Here is a 23,754-nt window from a genome sequence, read left to right as displayed (position 1 = left end):
TCCATCACTCTGGTATCCCTGTCACCTTACCCCTATACATATCTACCTCCATCACTCTAGTATCCCTGTCACCTTACACCTATACATATCTACCTCCATCACTCTGGTATCCCTGTCACCTTACCCCTATACATATCTACCTCCATCGCTCTGGTATCCCTGTCACCTTACCCCTATACATATCTAACTCCATCACTCTGGTATCCCTGTCACCTTACACCTATACATATCTACCTCCATCGCTCTGGTATCCCTGTCACCTTACCCCTATACATATCTACCTCCATCACTCTGGTATCCCTGTCACCTTACCCCTATACATATCTAACTCCATCACTCTGGTATCCCTGTCACCTTACACCTATACATATCTACCTCCATCGCTCTGGTATCCCTGTCACCTTACCCCTATACATATCTACCTCCATCACTCTGGTATCCCTGTCACCTTACCCCTATACATATCTAACTCCATCACTCTAGTATCCCTGTCACCTTACACCTATACATATCTACCTCCATCATTCTAGTATCCCTGTCACCTTACACCTATACATATCTACCTCCAACACTCTAGTATCCCTGTCACCATAGCCCTATACATATATACCTCCATCACTCTAGTATCCCTGTCCCCTTACCCCTATACATATCTACCTCCATCGCTCCAGTATCCCTGTCACCTTACCCCTATACATATACCCCTATACTACCTCCATCACTCTAGTATCCCTGTCCCCTTACCCCTATACATATATACCTCCATCACTCTAGTATCCCTGTCCCCTTACCCCTATACATATCTACCTCCATCGCTCCAGTATCCCTGTCACCTTACCCCTATACATATACCCCTATACTACCTCCATCACTCTAGTATCCCTGTCCCCTTACCCCTATACATATCTACCTCCAACACTCTAGTATCCCTGTCACCTTACCCCTATACATATCTACCTCCATCACTCTTGTATCCCTGTCACCTTACCCCTATACATATGTACCTCCATCAGTCTAGTATCCCTGTCACCTTACCCCTATACATATCTACCTCCATCACTAAAGTATCCCTGGCACCTTACCCCTATACATATCTACCTCCATCACTCTAGTATCCCTGTAACCTTACCCCTATACATATCTACCTCCATCACTCTTGTATCCCTGTAACCTTACCCCTATACATATCTACCTCCATCACTCTTGTATCCCTGTCACCTTACCCCTATACATATCTACCTCCATCACTCTAGTATCCCTGTCACCATACCCCTATACATATCTACCTCCATCATTCTAGTATCCCTGTCACCTTACCCCTATACATATCTACCTCCATCATTCTAGTATCCCTGTCACCATAGCCCTATACATATATACCTCCATCACTCTAGTATCCCTGTCCCCTTACCCCTATACATATCTACCTCCATCGCTCCAGTATCCCTGTCACCTTACCCCTATACATATACCCCTATACTACCTCCATCACTCTAGTATCCCTGTCCCCTTACCCCTATACATATCTACCTCCAACACTCTAGTATCCCTGTCACCATACCCCTATACATATCTACCTCCATCACTCTAGTATCCCTGTCCCCTTACCCCTATACATATCTACCTCCATCACTCCAGTATCCCTGTCACCTTACCCCTATACATATACCCCTATACTACCTCCATCACTCTAGTATCCCTGTCACCTTACCCCTATACATATCTACCTCCATCACTCTAGTATCCCTGTAACCTTACCCCTATACATATCTACCTCCATCACTCTAGTATCCCTGTAACCTTACCCCTATACATATCTACCTCCATCACTCTAGTATCCCTGTCCCCTTACCCCTATACATATCTACCTCCATCACTCTAGTATCCCTGTCCCCTTACACCTATACATATCTACCTCCATCACTCTAGTATCCCTGTCCCCTTACCCCTATATATATCTACCTCCATCACTAAAGTATCCCTGTCCCCTTACCCCTATACATATCTACCTCCATCACTCTAGTATCCCTATCCCCTTACCCCTATACATATGTACCTCCATCACTCTAGTATCCCTGTCCCCTTACCCCTATACATATCTACCTCCATCACTAAAGTATCCCTGTCACCTTACCCCTATACATATCTACCTCCATCACTCTAGTATCCCTGTCCCCTTACCCCTATACATATCTACCTCCATCACTCTAGTATCCCTGTCCCCTTACCCCTATACATATCTACCTCCATCACTCTAGTATCCCTGTCCCCTTACCCCTATACATATGTACCTCCATCACTAAAGTATCCCTGTCACCTTACCCCTATACATATCTACCTCCATCACTCTAGTATCCCTGTCCCCTTACCCCTATACATATCTACCTCCATCGCTCCAGTATCCCTGTCACCTTACCCCTATACATATACCCCTATACTACCTCCATCACTCTAGTATCCCTGTCCCCTTACCCCTATACATATATACCTCCATCACTCTATTATCCCTGTCCCCTTACCCCTATACATATCTACCTCCATCGCTCCAGTATCCCTGTCACCTTACCCCTATACATATACCCCTATACTACCTCCATCACTCTAGTATCCCTGTCCCCTTACCCCTATACATTTCTACCTCCAACACTCTAGTATCCCTGTCACCTTACCCCTATACATATCTACCTCCATCACTCTTGTATCCCTGTCACCTTACCCCTATACATATGTACCTCCATCAGTCTAGTATCCCTGTCACCTTACCCCTATACATATCTACCTCCATCACTCTTGTATCCCTGTCACCTTACCCCTATACATATCTACCTCCATCACTCTAGTATCCCTGTCACCATACCCCTATACATATCTACCTCCATCACTCTAGTATCCCTGTCACCATAGCCCTATACATATATACCTCCATCACTCTAGTATCCCTGTCCCCTTACCCCTATACATATCTACCTCCATCGCTCCAGTATCCCTGTCACCTTACCCCTATACTACCTCCATCACTCTAGTATCCCTGTCCCCTTACCCCTATACATATCTACCTCCAACACTCTAGTATCCCTGTCACCATACCCCTATACATATCTACCTCCATCACTCTAGTATCCCTGTCCCCTTACCCCTATACATATCTACCTCCATCACTCCAGTATCCCTGTCACCTTACCCCTATACATATACCCCTATACTACCTCCATCACTCTAGTATCCCTGTCACCTTACCCCTATACATATCTACCTCCATCACTCTAGTATCCCTGTCACCTTACCCCTATACATATCTACCTCCATCACTCTAGTATCCCTGTCACCTTACCTCTATACATATCTACCTCCATCACTCTAGTATCCCTGTCCCCTTACCCCTATACATATCTACCTCCATCACTCTGGTATCCCTGTCACCTTACCCCTATACATATCTACCTCCATCACTCTAGTATCCCTGTCACCTTACACCTATACATATCTACCTCCATCACTCTGGTATCCCTGTCACCTTACCCCTATACATATCTACCTCCATCGCTCTGGTATCCCTGTCACCTTACCCCTATACATATCTAACTCCATCACTCTGGTATCCCTGTCACCTTACACCTATACATATCTACCTCCATCGCTCTGGTATCCCTGTCACCTTACCCCTATACATATCTACCTCCATCACTCTGGTATCCCTGTCACCTTACCCCTATACATATCTAACTCCATCACTCTGGTATCCCTGTCACCTTACACCTATACATATCTACCTCCATCGCTCTGGTATCCCTGTCACCTTACCCCTATACATATCTACCTCCATCACTCTGGTATCCCTGTCACCTTACCCCTATACATATCTAACTCCATCACTCTAGTATCCCTGTCACCTTACACCTATACATATCTACCTCCATCATTCTAGTATCCCTGTCACCTTACACCTATACATATCTACCTCCAACACTCTAGTATCCCTGTCACCATAGCCCTATACATATATACCTCCATCACTCTAGTATCCCTGTCCCCTTACCCCTATACATATCTACCTCCATCGCTCCAGTATCCCTGTCACCTTACCCCTATACATATACCCCTATACTACCTCCATCACTCTAGTATCCCTGTCCCCTTACCCCTATACATATATACCTCCATCACTCTAGTATCCCTGTCCCCTTACCCCTATACATATCTACCTCCATCGCTCCAGTATCCCTGTCACCTTACCCCTATACATATACCCCTATACTACCTCCATCACTCTAGTATCCCTGTCCCCTTACCCCTATACATATCTACCTCCAACACTCTAGTATCCCTGTCACCTTACCCCTATACATATCTACCTCCATCACTCTTGTATCCCTGTCACCTTACCCCTATACATATGTACCTCCATCAGTCTAGTATCCCTGTCACCTTACCCCTATACATATCTACCTCCATCACTAAAGTATCCCTGGCACCTTACCCCTATACATATCTACCTCCATCACTCTAGTATCCCTGTAACCTTACCCCTATACATATCTACCTCCATCACTCTTGTATCCCTGTAACCTTACCCCTATACATATCTACCTCCATCACTCTTGTATCCCTGTCACCTTACCCCTATACATATCTACCTCCATCACTCTAGTATCCCTGTCACCATACCCCTATACATATCTACCTCCATCATTCTAGTATCCCTGTCACCTTACCCCTATACATATCTACCTCCATCATTCTAGTATCCCTGTCACCATAGCCCTATACATATATACCTCCATCACTCTAGTATCCCTGTCCCCTTACCCCTATACATATCTACCTCCATCGCTCCAGTATCCCTGTCACCTTACCCCTATACATATACCCCTATACTACCTCCATCACTCTAGTATCCCTGTCCCCTTACCCCTATACATATCTACCTCCAACACTCTAGTATCCCTGTCACCATACCCCTATACATATCTACCTCCATCACTCTAGTATCCCTGTCCCCTTACCCCTATACATATCTACCTCCATCACTCCAGTATCCCTGTCACCTTACCCCTATACATATACCCCTATACTACCTCCATCACTCTAGTATCCCTGTCACCTTACCCCTATACATATCTACCTCCATCACTCTAGTATCCCTGTCACCTTACCCCTATACATATCTACCTCCATCACTCTAGTATCCCTGTCACCTTACCTCTATACATATCTACCTCCATCACTCTAGTATCCCTGTCCCCTTACCCCTATACATATCTACCTCCATCACTCTAGTATCCCTGTCACCTTACCTCTATACATATCTACCTCCATCACTCTAGTATCCCTGTCCCCTTACCCCTATACATATCTACCTCCATCACTCTGGTATCCCTGTCACCTTACCCCTATACATATCTAACTCCATCACTCTAGTATCCCTGTCACCTTACACCTATACATATCTACCTCCATCACTCTGGTATCCCTGTCACCTTACCCCTATACATATCTACCTCCATCATTCTAGTATCCCTGTCACCTTACCTCTATACATATCTACCTCCATCATTCTAGTATCCCTGTCCCCTTACCCCTATACATATCTACCTCCATCATTCTAGTATCCCTGTCACCTTACACCTATACATATCTACCTCCATCATTCTAGTATCCATGCACATTTTAAATATGGTATTGGAACTGACCCGGTATTATAGTATGCTTACTTACTTACTTATTGTGTTCTTATATATTTCTTATTTCTCGTGTGTTTTTCTTCTAGTATTACATTGTTATTGATTATTACATTGTTGGATTTTGAGTTGGCAAAAAAAGCATTTCACTGTACTTGTGCATGTGACATTAAAATGTGAAACTTGCTGGAATAGTGGAGGCAGCTCCTGGTTGCTCTCTGGTTTTGTGATGAAACAAAAGCTATGGTTGAATTTATTCTGCCACTGTCTCTTCTTAATGTCTCGGCCTTTGGCACATACTGTCGCAAGGAATATGAACTAACAGGTTATAGAGCAAACAACGCAATTATCAACACACATGTTGTAATATGTTTGTTTTTTCTGGCTTGTTTTCGCCAGTGATTTTACCCATCACCGCTACTGCGGAGGAGTGAATTCAAATGAAGTATCTGGGCCACGTCTACAGAGAAATTAATTTAACACCATTTGATACCGCCTCTTGTTACAGAGAATAGGAGAAGAGAAAATAGAGGTGTGGAGAGAACGATTGACCATGAAGAGTAAACAGCAGATGAACGATCCAGTGAAAATCAAAAGGAACATTTTCAACAAGGGGTAAGGAAAGAGACAAGCCTGCAGGATGACAGAGAGGAAGAGAGAAAGCAGTCTTTCCCGAAGAAAGAAATAATAAAAACAACTGAAGAAACAAAGAGAATAGGAGAGAGAGGGTTTAAAGCAGGGGTGGGGAACGTCCGGCATCCGGGCCGTATACGGCCTACGAGAACGTTTGATCAGGTCCTCGAGCCAATTCATAAATATATTGTTTTTCCACAAAAATAAAATGTAAAATTCAGGTGCTCATCATCATCGAGCCCCTGTACATCAGACAAATGGCTACAGTAAAGACAAGTAGATGCAGAGTGTTGCGTTTTCAAGACAAATGGACAAATTCACATTTTTTGGTCAAAGTGAAAGGCAAACCTGTGTGCCTAATTTGTGGGGATCCACTTGCAGTAATGAAAAAGGCATATTTGGAGCGTCATTACAGCTCGAAACATGCTGAACTGAATGAGTTGCAAGGACAACTTCGTGTGGATGAAGTCATTGCTCTTCAGCAGTGTTTGAGTGCCCAACAAGCCATCTTTACGAAAACTCGTTTGGATGGGGAAAATGTTATGCAAGCAAGTTCTGTAGTGAGTGAGCTTATCGCAAAGAAACTAAAGCCTCATTCAGAAGGAGAATTTGTAAAAGAGTGTCTCCTTGCCACTGCAGAGTTGCTAGCACCAGACAAAGTTAAATTGTTCCAAAGTGTCAGTTTGTCTCGAAGAATCGTCACGGAGCGGATAAACTGACATGGCATAAGATTTCGAAAAAACATTGACGGACTCCGTTTTTCTCTTTGGCATGTGATCAAACAACTGACATAACAAATACTGCCCAATTTGCAATTTTTGTGCGTGGGAATACCGCTGAGTTTTACACAAGGGAGGAATTGGTGTCTTTGGAAGCCATGCAGGGCACCACCAGAGGCGAGGACTTGTTTGAGATACTTGTCTCGGCCATGAGCAAATTTGAGTCACAGTTTGAAAAACTTAGTGGCCTTACTACCAATGGAGCGCCAGCCATTGTTGGCTCGAAAAAGGGGTTTAACAGCATTAGTGAAAAAATAAATGAGTTGCCTCAGTCTTGATCCAAGTGATTTAATTGTATGCAACTGCATTATACATCAAGAAAGTCTATATGCACAGCCCCTGAAGCCGAACAACGTCATGGCAACTGTAGTGTCGATCATCAATTTGATCAAAAGAAAAAGGCTGAACAACCACCAGTTTAAGGAGCTATTGATTGATCTTGAATCAGAGTATGGTGATGTGGTTTACCACTGTGAGGTGCCATGGTTGAGCCGTGGAAACATGCTTTCACGGTTTTACCGACAGAAGGAGGAAGTAAAGCAATTCATGAAGATGAAGGGGAAACCTGTCGCAGAACTGAGTGATGACAAGTGGTGTGATTTGGCCTTCATGGTGGACATAACCAAGTATCTGTCTGACATGAAGCTTCACTGGCCGAACCAGCTTCTCAGCGATCTGCTATCAAACGTGAAATTGTTCAAAGCGAAATTAAAGCTGTGGCAAGTCCAACTAGAAAGGGATAACACAGTGCATTTTCCTACTCTGCAAGGACAAGAGCCTGCTACTACGTTGGAATATGCTGGTGAGTGTGGAAAGCTTGCGGACGCATTTTGTGAGCAGTATAAGGATGTGAAAAGTAAACAACTGGAGCTATATTTGCAACCCCGTTTAACGTCAAACCAGCGGATGTGCAGGATGGCCTACAACACACAGTCATTGAGCTGCAAAGCAATGACGAGCTCAAAGCCAGGTAGAACAACCTCCCTCTCCCTGAGTTCTACTAAATGTACGTTAGTGCTGAGTATTTTCCTGTTCTGAGAAGACATGCACTTAAATGTGCACCTGTGTTCGGGACGACCTACTGCTGTGAGAAGTTCTTTTCCAAACTGATTCTTGCAAAGATTCGATTTCCCGCTCAAGACTGACTGATACAAACCTGGAAAACGTGCTGCGAGTAGCACCATCTTCACTGCCAGCTGGCATCATATGCTCGTCAAAGATAAGCTGTTTCAGCCATCGCAGTAGAGCTGAGTTTGAACAAGTATCATAATAACAACAACAACATTTACAATACTAATATTTATTTAAATAGGACTAGCACTTGTCTAAATACTCAAGGGCACAAGCAACATCATACAAGTCATATTTAAACTATACCACCAATGTCAGTGATTAAAGTCACATTAAAACATGAATAAAGCAGAAAATAGCACATTTTAATAATATGGCCCCCAAATTAATTTACAAGTATCCAAATGGCCCTTGATGGCAAAAAGGTTCCCCACCCCTGGTTTAAAGGAAGTTGAGGGATTATACAACTTGATAGAACCAGGGAAGGAGAGAGTGGAAGAAATGGATTTGTCTAAATTGAAGCGTGGCTGAGAATGCAGACGTGTGTGACTGGATGGGTATTTGACAGGTGTTCTCTCCTGTCTCTCTGGTGTAAATCTCAGCTCGAGAGAAATCCTACCCCACTGTGCAGTCGCCATACTAAAGTCTGCCTAGTGCTCCATGGAGAGGTAACACTGAGCCGTGGTAAATAACAGAGGTTCTGAGTCCTCCCAGATGAAAGCTTAGGAGGACTCAGCTGCTCTCTCTCTCTCTCTCTCTCTCTCTCTCTCTCTCTCTCAATTCAATTCAATTCAATTCAATTCAAGGGGCTTTATTGGCATGGGAAATATGTGTTAACATTGCCAAAGCAAGTAAGGTATATAATATATAAAGTGAAATAAACAATAAAAATTAACAGTAGACATCACACATACAGAAGTTTCAAAACAATAAAGACATTACAAATGTCATATTATATATATATACAGTGTTTTTACAATGTGCAAATGGTAAAGGACACAAGATAAAATAAATAAGCATAGATATGTGTTGTATTTACAATGGTGCGTGTTCTTCACTGGTTGCCCTTTTCTCGTGGCAACAGGTCTCTCTCTCTCTCTCTCTCTCTCTCTCTCTCTCTCTCTCTCTCTCTCTCTCTCTCTCTCTCTCTCTCTCTCTCTCTCTCTCTCTCTCTCTCTCTCTCTCTCTCTCTCTCTCTCTCTCTCTCTCTCTCTCTCTCTCTCTCTCTCTCTCTCTCTCTCTCTCTCCTCTCTCCCTCTCCCTCTCCCTCTCTCTCTCTCTCTCTCTCTCTCTCTCTCTCTCTCTCTCTCTCTCTCTCTCTCTCTCTCTCTCTCTCTCTCTCTCTCTCTCTCTCTCTCTCTCTCCCTCTCTCTCTCTCTCTCTCTCTCTCTCTCTCTCTCTCTCTCTCTCTCTCTCTCTCTCTCTCTCTCTCTCTCTCTCTCTCTCTCTCTCTCTCTCTCTCTCTCCCTCTCTCCCTCTCTCCCTCTCTCTCTCCCTCTCTCCCTCTCTCCCTCTCTCTCTCTCTCTCTCTCTCCCTCTCTCCCTCTCTCTCTCTCTCTCTCTCTCTCTCCCTCTCTCCCTCTCTCTCTCTCTCTCTCTCTCTCTCTCTCCCTCTCTCCCTCTCTCCCTCTCTTCCTCTCTCTCTCTCTCTCTCTCTCTCTCTCTCTCTCTCTCTCTCTCTCTCTCTCCCTCTCTCTCTCTCTCTCTCTCTCTCTCTCTCTCTCTCTCTCTCTCTCTCTCTCTCTCTCTCTCTCTCTCTCTCTCTCTCTCTCTCTCTGTCTCTCTCTCTCTCTCTCTCTCTCTCTCTCTCTCTCTCTCTCTCTCTCTCTCTCTCTCTCTCTCTCTCTCTCTCTCTCTCTCTCTCTCTCTCTCTCTCTCTCTCTCTCTCTCTCTCTCTCTCTCTCTCTCTCTCCCCTCTCTCTCTCTCTCTCTCTCTCTCTCTCTCTCCCTCTCTCCCTCTCTCTCTCTCTCTCTCTCTCTCTCTCTCTCTCTCTCTCTCTCTCTCTCTCTCCTCTCTCTCTCTCTCTCTCTCTCTCTCTCTCTCTCTCTCTCTCTCTCTCTCTCTGTATGTGATTCCTACCCTAGCACCTTGGTACTGCCTCCCAACAGGAACAGGAATAGTACTATGTGACGTGTATCATATGTTTTTACAATCATATATCATTTTAATCTGCAACATAAAGTAGATCATATATTATTGAGTATTTGCCTAATAGAAAATGCCAGAAAAAGGCCAACAATTGAGTCTCAAATAACAATGGTGACAGTCTGTAGCATATCTAGCGTTATGATAATCAACTAAATGCTATGCTCACAGCAGAGTAAAACGAAAACTGTCTATTGAAATCACACTAAACCAGTCTAAGCATGTCATTTCACTGACCCTGGATTGGGGCAGCTGCTAACAGAGATCCCATATTCACTTCATAGCCTCCCACAGGCTTGGCTAGGCAGCATGCCATGGTCCACTCTGTACAATGAGATCTATGGGTAATTGGGTGCTGCACATCAAATGCATATCTCTTCTGACATCACACAGGAACTCACTGGGGCAGGGATAAAACAGTATGCTGTATAAAAGCACACAGGCAGTTAGTGTCAACAAACAGCACAGCCAAGCACACAAACAAACAAACAGCAAACTCCCTGCCATCACACAGATAATAGGCCCCTTAGACAATGTTTATCCCGACTCATCCACCAATCAGCCTTCACCACATTTGGAAAAAAGGTAGCTCTACATCCGAAGGACGAGAGATCAACTGATCTGAGATGAGAGCGAGAAAAAGAGTGAGCGAGAGAGGAGGGGATTGGAGAGGATGACGGGATAGGTTCTGACAGTTTACTGCCATACAACCGACCAATCTATGAATCTGTGATGGTTGTGTATTTCTAAGAAAGCTGAATAATTCATTTCAACCAATGACATGCTGGAGTGGAGAGAGGAACTTGGCATTGATAAATTCATAGCATATCCCAGTGGTCCAAAGGCACTCTGTCCTCTTAACCTTAAGAGTGTGGCAGTGTGGCAACCCAGTACACACAGACGAGAGTACACCTGTCAAACAGAGAGAACAGTGAACGCCATCCAAGAAACAAACACACACAATGCATACCCAACGTGCCTCAGCCCTGTTTGAAAAGGCTCACACACACACACACACACACACACACACACACACACACACACACACACACACACACTCACTCCAGAACCAAAGTATTCTTCTCACTCTACTCTACTGTATAAGCAGCCAGTGAAGTCAAATTCTCTCATGTGTGTTGGCAAACATAAATATGCAGTGTGTGTACTGTTGGTGCCGAACAATATTTTAGATTCAATTTTTTTAAATGAATGATCTTGTCACACCTGTCCTTGTGCTTGTCTCCACCTCCTCCAGGTGTCACCCATCTTCCCCATTATCCCCTGTGTATTTATACCTGTGTTTTCTGTCTGTCTGGGCCAGTTCGTCTTGTTTGCCAAGTCAACCAATGTTTTTCTCGTAGCGCCTGTTTTTTCCCAGTCTCTCTTTTTCTCGTCTTTCCTGGTTCTGACCCTTGCCTATCCTAAATGTGAGCCCGCCTGCATGACCACTCTGCCTGCCCCTGACCTCGAGCCTGCCTGCCGCCCTGTACCGTTTTGGACTCTGCCCTGGCTATGAACTCCTGCCTGTCCCCGACCCGCCTTTTGCCTACCCTTGGATTCTAATAAATATCAGAGCTCAAACCATCTGCCTCCTGTATCTGCATCTGGGTCTCACCTTGTGTCGTTATAGTACGAACTGGCCATGACTGATCAAGCAGACTTGGACCAGCTCCATCACGCTGTCTCCCTGCAGGGAGCTACCATTAAGAGACAGGAGAAGCTACTTCCGAACCTGATGGGGGGGTTCTGATCTATGGCGGAACATCACGACCAGGAGTTCAAGGCATTAACAGAGCAATTCCGTGAATTAGCTCGCAAGCAGCATGCCACATTTGAGACCTCCCAGCCACTCAGTAACGTCCCTACTAGTGGTGGGATTGTTCAGCCTACCCCGGCTCCCTGAGGACCCCTTTTACCTCCTTCGGAGCGATATGCTGGCTTCGGATCGATCGAAGATAGCTTATCTACTTACGCTAAAGTTCAGAAGGGCACTCTCCTGGGCGACGGCTGTTTGGGAGCAACAATCCACCGTTTGCCATAACCTGAAAGATTTCATTGTGGAGGTGAGGAAGATATTCGATTCGCTGGTGCCTGGGAGAGAGGCGGCTCAAAAACTACTGAAGGTACATCAGAACTCCCGCAGTGTGACATACTACGCGGTAGAGTTTCGCACATTGGTCGCCAAGAGTGCCTGGAATCCGGAGGCTCTGTTTGATACCTTCCTTCATGGACTGTTGGAGGAAATAAAAGATGAGCTCGCAGTGCAGGAGTTACTATTGAACCTCGATTCCCTCATTGCCCTTACGATTAGGATTGATGGGGGTCTACGAGAACGCCGGAGTGAGAGGAGGTTGAGTCTTGGGAACATTCGTTCATCCGCTGCTCTTGCTCACCTCTGAAAGGAATCCGGAGGTCCCCGAAGTGTGCACTTCTGAGAAGAACTGAAGCCACCCGAGTTCCCTCGAGAATCATTGGCGATGAGTGAGTCGGTTACTCCTGAGACTGTGCAACTGTGCAGAACTGGATTATCGCCTAGGGAATGTTCCTGTAGGATGAGCTCCAACTGTTTTCGGATGAGAGATTTATGGACGCTACCCTAGTTTCTGAGTTAGGTATCCCCACTCAACTCCTCTCTGCTCCCATGGACGCTAGGGCACTGGACGGCCGCTCTATTGGAAGAGATACCCACAGCACTGTTCCTGTTAATCTGCGGGATTCAGGAAATCACAGTGAGGCTATACAGCTTCTCCTCATTGATTTCCCCCATGTTCCTGGTGTTTTGGAATTTTTCTTGGCTCTTAAACCACAACCCCGTTATTGACTGGACCATGAGTTCAACCCTGGGTTGGAGTCCGTTCTGTCATTCCCATTGTCTCAAAGCTGCATAGCCTTCCCCGAGACGTTCTCCTCAGTGCTTAAGTAAAGCCTCAGATTTCTCTGCCATTCCCGCAGAGTACCATAACCTTCTGGAGGTCTTCAGCAGGGCTCGGGGCTACTTCTCTTTCCCTGCATCGTCCCTACGATTGTGCCATCGACCTTCTCCCAGGCACCACACCGCTTCGTGGTCGGCTATATTCCCTATCCGGCCCGGAGACCAAGGCCATGGAGGAGTACATTGAGGAATCTCTGGCTTCTGGAGGCATCCGTCCGTCTGCATCTCCTGCCGGCGCAGGGTTTTTCTTTGTGGAAAAGAAGGACAAGACCCTGCGTCCGTGCATTGACTACCGGGGTCTTAATGACATAACGATCAAGGATTGTTACCCCAAACCACTCCTCTCCTCGGCTTTCGAACCTCTCCAGGGGGCTACCATCTTCTCCAAGCTGGACCTTCGGAATGACTAGCACCTGGTTCAGATACGTGAAGAAGAGGAGTGGAAGGCAGCCTTCAACACTGCCAGTGGACATTACGAGTATCTGGTCATGCCGTATATTTGTGTCATTCTCAAAACTTTTGGCCACGGCTGTAGCTGCTGCCTTGGCACCTTGGATCCATAATAAATACAAATAAAAAAAGCCTAGGTACAGTATTTCTGATCAAACAGCTCCACTCTCTCCACTCACTCTCTCTGAGCTGAATTCATGTTCCCTGAGGATGAGGCAGCCTGTTTAGAAGGTTCTCACCATCTAACTGTCATCAAAATGCTTAGAAGGTTCTCACCATCCAAATGTCACCAAAATGTACAGACAGACACAAAGGACCACATTTGATTTCTTCGTTCAAAACATCCAGAAAGAATTGGAATTGGAGAATGGAATAGGTCCCTTCCCCCTGCTCGTAGGCAGCCTTATAAAATGATACAGATACAGATAGAGTAGTAAAAAACATGACCCTAAAAATACACTCCAACTCTTGGGACACTTAGGGAGACGAGGAGGCTGCCTTCCATCTCTCCTTCTGCCTTCCGCCCCACACATATACATTAACCCGGCACAATGAAGGAAATAACTGGGTTCAGTTTCCATCATTAGCTGTCCTCACTACCACACTCCGCCATAGCACTTATATAAAATATAAATGTACCCGACATCCTGCTGCTATAGAGCTGTGCCTGCTCTGCTCTCCTGCTGCTGTTGTATCTGCTGCCTCCTCCGGAGACGATTTGAGGAACTGACTCATTATTATTTAACACTGAGGAAAGATGGCATGCTTCTGAACTGATACCATGATCTCTTGCTTTAGATGATAGATAGGAGTCATGCATTGGACAGAGAGGCTGATTGAGGAGAATGCTGGTGGATGGCTGAGCTCCAGCACAATCTGACTGATCATCCATCTTCACCTTTCATCATCACACTCACTCAGCTCCCCTGCTGAAGGTTGCCGGTCCCAAGCTCAGTCAGCTCAGTCTAATACCATGTAAACTATTAACTAAATGCTTCATAAGAAAAGTGATTAATCAGACTAGCAATCGGTTTAAGTCTGGTCACACCAGACAAAGGGGTTCTATTATAACTTCTCGCCAGGGTCGGGGCTGTGTGTGGGAACATTTAAGCAATAAAATAGCTATTTTGGACAAACACAAATCTATCAAATTAAGGCCACCTGCAGCTGACAAGTGGTGGGCAGACCATGGGTAGGGTAATCAGATACCCTGTGCCCTCACATCAATCAGATTATGGCACAATGGTACAATCAGCTTGTGGCTTGTTTGATGACTAGACCATTCATTTTGTAATTAAAGAGCGGGCCCAAGCAACAGGCCCACTGAGAGACAAAGAGGAACCTGAGCCATTGTCCCCCAAAGGCCACAGTAAACAGGTGTTCTAATACAGGAATGCCAGAGGGGCTATGGCCTACGATGAGTGATACAGCTACTGTAACATGGAGCCTGTATAACTCACCCTGCTGCCCCCACAACCCACTCATGTACATCCATACTGGAGAGAGATCTGTTTTATGGCCAGCAAGTCACACTATTTCAGGTCGAGCTGCCAGGTAAAGAAAATACATCAAATGAAATGAACTCACAGCCCCTGACCACCTCCTCCGGCTCTCCACTGCCCACTAGGTGATTTACCGGCTCTGCGGCCACGCTCAGTTACACTTACAGGTTCATGTTTTTAACTGTCAGCCTCTCACACTTCCATGCCTCTATCTTCTGCCATTTTGTAAACCTTCTGAAAACAACAGGATTAGGTCTTTGTTTTTAAAGGCTGTGTTTGGGTAAGGAACAAATTTTATGGTTGACCAATAATTGACGTCCCTGAAATGTGATGAGAAACCAACCATTAACAAATTACTTATCAGCGCTTAACAGAGTCCAGGCTGTAGCAGATTAATTACATTGACCATGGAACAGAAATAGCCTATAGATATGATAACCAGCTACAGTGAACCAGCTAAAGCATACAAACCGCTACAAATCAGTCCTAGCTCTCTCTTTTAGCCCTCTTGTAAAGACATGACTAGTTCATTCCACTCTCTTTCATGCCAAGACCAGAAAGACATCAAAACGCTGCCCCCAAGGAATACAAATCCCTGTCTCACTCTCTCCTCTGTTCTGACCTGCTATTGTAGTATCTGCGTTGGCAGATGCTCTGGGTGCTACAAAGGGGTCACAGGCAAACTCATTAGCTCAGATGCCAAATGAACCGGCCATGTTGTTACAAGGGTTCCGCTCAAAGCGGGAACAGAGGAAATGCATTACGGTTGGAGGAGGTGGAATGACTGGTGGATAGGTGTGGTATGATGATGGGATTGTGGTGGTGGGACAAAACTGAGGAATATTGCCTGTGAACACAAGCAGGGCTCCTTCTGTAATCTCCTTTATTGGCTTTAGTCACCAGCTGGTGGACATCCAAAGACATCATAGTACAATACCGAATCAAGTTACATAATGATGCTAATTCCAATCAGTACATCTCTATTGTACGTATTACACCTTCATAACAAGGCAATGTAGTAAATTACAATCTGACACGTAAAACTGTAACAGAGGTTGACAATATTGGGCTCCCGAGTGGCGCAGGGGTCTAAGGCACTGCATCTCAGTGCTAGAGGTGTCACTACAGACCCTGGTTCGATTCCATCACAACCAGCCGTGATTGGGAGTCCCATAGGGTGGCACACGATTGGCCCAGCTTCGTCTGTGTTAGGGTTTGGCCGGGGTAGGCCGTCATTGCCAATAAGAATTTGTTCTTAACTGACTTGCCTAGTTAAATAAAGGTTAAATAAAAATGTTGAAAGGAGCCTATCTGTTCAATGACCTCTATGAGCTGTGAACCAGGTTTGATGTTCTTAAGGTATGATTGATGTTGCCGACTCACAGTGCTGCAGTTGGTTCAGGACAGGCCATTCTGAACATTCATTATGCAGCTGAAGAGGTGAGAGAGTGGGAAGTCAACTAAAGCGGAATGCCCATATTTCAAGAGCGAACTGGATATTTTCACAATTGCCACTTACATGCTACTAGTAGCCCTCAGGCATTTGACAGCACACAGGGGCAGTGTTCTGCTGTCCTCCACCACTTTTCCACTCCCCCATTCTCTTCTGCCCACTGTGACAGTAGTGGTGCTCTAAGTTTGCTTACCGGGGATGCATGGCTGTTTTACTGGCCTCAAAGCCATGCTGGGAAACAATGAGGCTCGGCTCTGCCAGTGCTGAGGAGATGTAATGTCACATTTGAGCACAGTGGACAGCTTTATATGCAACAGCAGGAGATGGCAGAGATCCGTAGGCGTAATGGATACATTGCACTCGGAGGCACCATGGGTGCCATAACAATTCATTAGGCCATTTCATTATGGATGGGCAGGGTTATCCTGTGGCTAGGTGCTGTTAAACGCAATTGACTGAGGGTTATAAGTGCAATTGCTACCGGTGCTCTCCTGTCTCTGATTAACCAATATCCCATCCAATATCCCATAACAGACAAAGTATCATCTTGTCTCATTGCATCTTATCTCATCTATCACAGAAAAATCCATCCGGAAAACCAATAAAAACTGGCATCAGAAATAAGTCCAGGCATACAGGCAGGCAGATTGGATAGGAGAACTAGACTGTTTCACCAGCAGCTATTGTTCCTGTTGTCTGACTGTCTGTCTGACTGTCTGTCTGAATGTCTGTCTGACTGACTGCATGTCTTTCTGAATGTCTGTTTGATTAACTGCATGTCTTTCTGAATGTCTGTTTGATTGACTGCATGTCTGTCTGTCTGTCTGTCTGTCTGTCCGTTTGTCTGACTGCATGACTGTCTGTCTGACTGCATGTCTGTCTGTCTGTCTGTCTGTCTGTCTGTCTGTCTGACTGCATGTCTTTCTGAATGTCTGTTTGTCTGACTGCATGACTGTCTGTCTGACTGCATGACTGTCTGTCTGACTGCATGTCTGTCTGTCTGACTGCATGTCTGTCTGAATGTCTGCAGGTCTGACTGCATGTCTGTCTGAATGTCTGCAGGTCTGACTGCATGTCTGTCTGAATGTCTGCATGTCTGACTGCATGTCTGTCTGTCTGACTGCATGTCTGACTGACTGCATGTCTGTCTGTCTGACTCCATGTCTGTCTGTCTGTCTATCTGACTGCACGTCTGTCTGAATGTCTGCATGTCTGTCTGTCTGACTGCATGGCTGCACATCTGTCTGAATGTCTGCATGTCTGTCTGTCTGTCTGACTGCATGTCCGTCTGTCAGACTAGAGCGGCTGGAAGCCCTAGAGCTAAAGAGTCAGTCATTCAGTCAGTCCCACTAAGCCAGTCAGTCTGACTGTGGCAGGACAGGGAGTCAGTCCAACAACACATCCCCCTCACAGTGAGACACCTGCGGGGTCGATCCCGGGTGCAGCCTCCTCTCTGTCCTGGTAATCAAGCTCTAATTGTGTGAGGATGAGCAAAGACACGGGCAGAACGTGGTGGTACAGAGGAAGCAAATACAGAAGACATGTTTTAGGGACAGAGAGAAAATACCCACCCAAGTGATAACAACATCAGATGTCTGTCTAGCTCCTTGGAAAACAATCTGTTATGACTGCACAAACCCACTTTGACCTGAGGCTGATGGAGAAGCAACACACAGAGCCTCTGGAAGTGATAAGAGAACGGTTGGGAATGGAATGACACTGATGTGATAGGAAACCGCACAAAAATCCACAATGCAGGGAGACAAAAGAGGATGATTATACCGTATCCATTCACTTAGCTCCAATCTAATATGTGGTGTTACATCCTAATGAATTAATGCTATTACACCTTCAGTTGATTACAGGTGGATGTCAGTGACAGGGAGTCCTGTCCCAAGTGCTGTGGGGATCCCATGTGTTCAATGTCTGTGCTGGGTGCATGCCTGTGTGAATGTGTGGCTTTTGCATAGTAGAAGTTGTCTTACCCAGATCTTGACCGGTGGTCCATCCGTGTTCGCAAGCCTGGACCTCACTCGGCGTGTGTGTGTTGCCTGTGCGTCTCTGGTTCTGCGGTCCGTCTGTCCAGAGAGTGTGTGTGTGTTGGACTGTGATGTTGCTCCACCAGCTTCCTATGATAATACTCACTGAGCCTCCAGCTTTTGACAGCAGCAACTGAGCCTGACTGCAATTGCTTCGCTCCCCCTCTTGCTCCCCCTCGCTCCCGCTATCTATAGTGCATCAACCTCTTCCCTCTGCCTCTGCAGATGAAAAGGCAACTGAAGTCTCTTTCCCCCTCTCTCTCTCTTCTTTGTGTTCCAGAGTCAGCTTCTGGTTCCCATTGGGCACAGGGCTTTGTGTCTCTGCCACTGTGACAGCCTGAGCTGGTGATGGTGTGCTCTTTCACTACAGGGGCATGTGAGTGTATGTGTGTGCGCATGTGTGTGTGAGGGAGAGAGACAGCCCTGCTGCTGCTGTTCAGTGGAGCACATCTGTGCTGTTGCTGCCTCTCCACTACTCAGGCTGTTCAGCTTCACAACTCACTCTGCTAGCCAACTAACGGCTTAGGGATCATCTCAAAAGTCTGGAAAACAGGAAAAACATAGACAAAAGGTTGAGCTCATCCACAAAGGGCCAGATGGCAATGGAATGATGGAAGATAGAGAGGTTCAATACATTGCATTTGAGATTGCTTGAACATGGAAATACACTTTTTCCTTGATATTATTAATATATTTCTAAACTTCTGCTGACCAGACAGTAAAAAAGCACATGTACTTTCTCCCTCTGCATAACCCCAGACAAGCAACATAGGAGTCACATTTTATGCCCCCTGGGAGCTCAGAAGCTGAGAATGAGGAGATAACTTTACCTCATGGCTGCTCAAACCGATATTTATACTTCAGCCATGGTGTTAAATAACAGAGTAAATCGGAGTCCAAGGCAGTGCAAGAGTGTCATATTCAGGTGAACGCATAGACTGTACCTTATTTCACCTTTTAATGCCTTATTTCACTCCTTATTGTCCCTTTATTCAAATCAAATCAAATTTATTTATATAGCCCTTCGTACATCAGCTGATAACTCAAAGTGCTGTACAGAAACCCAGCCTAAAACCCCAAATAGCAAGCAATGCAGGTGTAGAAGCACGGTGGCTAGGAAAAACTCCCTGGAAAGGCCAAAACCTAGGAAGAAACCTAGAGAGGAACCAGGCTATGTGGGGTGGCCAGTCCTCTTCTGGCTGTGCCGGGTGGAGATTATAGCAGAACATGGCCAAGATGTTCAAATGTTCATAAATGACCAGCATGGTCGAATAATAATAAGGCAGAACAGTTGAAACTGGAGCAGCAGCACGGTCAGGTGGAAGTTGAAACTGGAGCAGCAGCAACGGCCAGGTGGACTGGGGACAGCAAGGAGTCATCATGTCAAGTAGTCCTGGGGCATGGTCCTAGGGCTCAGGTCCTCCAAGAGAGAGAAAGAAAGAGAGAAGAAGAGAATTAGAGAATGCACACTTAGATTCACACAGGACACCGAATAGGACAGGAGAAGTACTCCAGATATAACAAACTGACCCTAGCCCCCCGACACATAAACTACTGCAGCATAAATACTGGAGGCTGAGACAGGAGGGGTCAGGAGACACTGTGGCCCCATCCGAGGACACCCCCAGACAGGGCCAAACAGGAAGGATATAACCCCACCCACTTTGCCAAAGCACAGCCCCAACACCACTAGAGGGATATCTTCAACCACCAACTTACCATCCTGAGACAAGGCCGAGTATAGCCCACAAAGATCTCCGCCACGGCACAACCCAAGGGGGGCGCCAACCGAGACAGGATGACCACATCAGTGAATCAACCCACTCAGGTGACGCACCCCTTCCAGGGACGTCATGAGAGAGCCCCAGTAAGCCAGTGACTCAGCCCCTGTAATATGGTTAGAGACAGAGAATCCCGGTGGAAAGAGGGGAACCGGCCAGGCAGAGACAGCAAGGGCGGTTCGTTGCTCCAGAGCCTTTCCGTTCACCTTCCCACTCCTGGGCCAGACTACACTCAATCATATGACCACTGAAGAGATGAGTCTTCAGTAAAGACTTAAAGGTTGAGACCGAGTTTGCGTCTCTGACATGGGTAGGCAGACCGTTCCATAAAAAGGGAGCTCTATAGGAGAAAGCCCTGCCTCCAGCTGTTTGCTTAGAAATTCTAGGGACAATTAGGAGGCCTGCGTCTTGTGACCGTAGCGTACGTGTAGGTATGTATGGCAGGACCAAATCAGAGAGATAGGTAGGAGCAAGCCCATGTAATGCTTTGTAGGTTAGCAGTAAAACCTTGAAATCAGTCCTTGCTTTGACAGGAAGCCAGTGTAGAGGGGCTAGCACTTGAGTAATATGATCAATTTTTGGGGTTCTAGTCAGGATTCTAGCAGCCGTGTTTAGCACTAACTGAAGTTTATTTAGTGCTTTATCCGGGTAGCCGGAAAGTAGAGCATTGCAGTAGTCTAGGCATGGATTAATTTTTCTGCATCATTTTTGGACAGAAAGTTTCTGATTTTTGCAATGTTACCTAGATGGAAAAAGCTGTCCTTGAAAAGGTCTTGATATGTTCTTCAAAAGAGAGATCAGGGTCCAGAGTAACGCCGAGGTCCTTCACAGTTTTATTTGAGACGACTGTACAACCATTAAGATTAATTGTCAGATTCAACAGAAGATCTCTTTGTTTCTTGGGACCTAGAACAAGCATCTCTGTTTTGTCCGAGTTTAAAAGTAGAAAGTTTGCAGCCATCCACTTCCTTATGTCTGAAACACATGCTTCTAGCAAGGGCAATTTTGGGGCTTCACCATGTTTCATTGAAATGTACAGCTGTGTGTTATCCGCATAGCAGTGAAAGTTAACAGTATGTTTTCGAATAACATCCCCAAGAGGTAAAATATATAGTGAAAACAATAGTGGTCCTAAATGGAACCTTGAGGAACACCGAAATTTACAGTTGATTTGTCAGAGGACAAACCATTCACAGAGACAAACTGATATCTTTCTGACAGATAAGATCTAAACCAGGCCAGAACTTGTCCGTGTAGACCAATTTGGGTTTCCAATCTCTCCAAAAGAATGTGGTGATTGATGGTATCAAAAGCAGCACTAAGGTCTAGGAGCACGAGGACAGATGCAGAGCCTCGGTCCGATGCCATTAAGATGTCATTTACCACCTTCACAAGTGCAGTCTCAGTGCTATGATGGGGTCTAAAACCAGACTGAAGCATTTCGTATACATTGTTTGTCTTCAGGAAGGCAGTGAGTTGCTGCGCAACAGCCTTTTCTAAAAATTTTGAGAGGAATGGAAGATTCGATATAGGCCGATAGTTTTTTATATTTTCTGGGTCAAGGTTTGGCTTTTTCAAGAGAGGCTTTATTACTGCCACTTTTAGTGAGTTTGGTACACATCCGGTGGATAGAGAGCAGTTTATTATGTTCAACATAGGAGGGCCAAGCACAGGAAGCAGCTCTTTCAGTAGTTTAGTTGGAATAGGGTCCAGTATGCAGCTTGAAGGTTTAGAGGCCATGATTATTTTCATCATTGCGTCAAGAGATATAGTACTAAAACACTTGAGCGTCTCTCTTGATCCTAGGTCCTGGCAGAGTTGTGCAGACTCAGGACAACTGAGCTTTGAAGGAATACGCAGATTTAAAGAGGAGTCCGTAATTTGCTTTCTAATAATCATAATCTTTTCCTCAAAGAAGTTCATGAATTTATCACTGCTAAAGTGAAAGTCATCCTCTCTTGGGGAATGCTGCTTTTTAGTTAGCTTTGCTACAGTATCAAAAAGGAATTTCGGATTGTTCTTATTTTCCTCAATTAAGTTCGAAAAATAGGATGATCGAGCAGCAGTAAGGGCTCTTCGGTACTGCACGGTACTGTCTTTCCAAGCTAGTCGGAAGACTTCCAGTTTGGTGTGGCGCAATTTCCGTTCCAATTTTCTGGAAGCTTGCTTCAGAGCTCGGGTATTTTCTGTGTACCAGGGAGCTAGTTTCTTTTGAGAAATGTTTTTAGTTTTTAGGGGTGCAACTGCATCTAGGGTATTGTGCAAGGTTAAATTGAGTTCCACAGTTAGGTGGTTAACTGATTTTTGTCCTCTGGCGTCCTTGGGTAGACAGAGGGAATCTGGAAGGACATCAAGGAATCTTTGTGTTGTCTGTGAATTTATAGCACGACTTTTGATGTTCCTTGGTTGGGGTCTGAGCAGATTATTTGTTGCAATTGCAAACATAATAAAATGGTGGTCCGATAGTCCAGGATTATGAGAAAAAACATTAAGATCCACAACATTTATTCCATGGGACAAAACTAGGTCCAACGTATGACTGTGACAGTGAGTGGGTCCAGAGACATGTTGGACAAAACCCACTGAGTCGATAATGGCTCTGAAAGCCTTTTGGAGTGGGTCTGTGGACTTTTCCATGTGAATATTAAAGTCACCAAAGATTAGAATATTATCTGCTATGACTACAAGGTCCGATAGGAATTCAGGGAACTCAGTGAGGAACGCTGTATATGGCCCAGGAGGCCTGTAAACAGTAGCTATAAAAAGTGATTGAGTAGGCTGCATAGATTTCATGACTAGAAGCTCAAAAGACGAAAACGTCATTTTTTTTTGTAAATTGAAATTTGCTATTGTAAATGTTAGCAACACCTCCGCCTTTGCGGTATACACGGGGGTTATGGTCACTAGTGTAGCCAGGAGGTGAGGCCTCATTTAACACAGTAAATTCATCAAGCTTAAGCCATGTTTCAGTCAGGCCAATCACATCAAGATTATGATCAGTGATTAGTTAATTGACTATAATTGCCTTTGAAGTAAGGGATCTAACATTAAGTAGCCCTATTTTGAGATGTGAGGTATCATGATCTCTTTCAATAATGACAGGAATGGATGTGGTCTTTATCCTAGTGAGATTGCTAAGGCGAACACCGCCATGTTTAGTTTTGCCCAACCTAGGTCGAGGCACAGACACGGTCTCAATGGTGATAGCTGAGCTGACTACACTGACTGTGCTAGTGGCAGAATCCACTATGCTGGCAGGCAGGCTAACAGCCTGCTGCCTGGCCTGCACC

General features: G+C 45.4%; 1 protein-coding gene across 1 annotated transcript in view; it reads right to left on the bottom strand.

The window, feature by feature from the left end:
• LOC135556520 (leucine-rich repeat and immunoglobulin-like domain-containing nogo receptor-interacting protein 3) overlaps positions 1-19,110 on the bottom strand; it is a 51,388-nt gene extending 32,278 nt beyond the window's left edge. Inside the window, exon 1 of the mRNA XM_064989798.1 lies at positions 18,630-19,110. The gene's annotated coding sequence lies outside the window, so the exon portion shown is untranslated. The remainder of the gene's footprint in view (positions 1-18,629) is intronic.
• Between the last annotated feature and the right edge of the window lie 4,644 nt (positions 19,111-23,754).

This window comes from Oncorhynchus masou, chromosome 15 (genome assembly GCF_036934945.1).
Source record: "Oncorhynchus masou masou isolate Uvic2021 chromosome 15, UVic_Omas_1.1, whole genome shotgun sequence".
In the NCBI taxonomy this organism is placed as follows: domain Eukaryota; kingdom Metazoa; phylum Chordata; class Actinopteri; order Salmoniformes; family Salmonidae; genus Oncorhynchus; species Oncorhynchus masou.
Note: the sequence above shows the minus strand (reverse complement) of the source record. Positions and strands in the feature narration are given on the sequence as shown.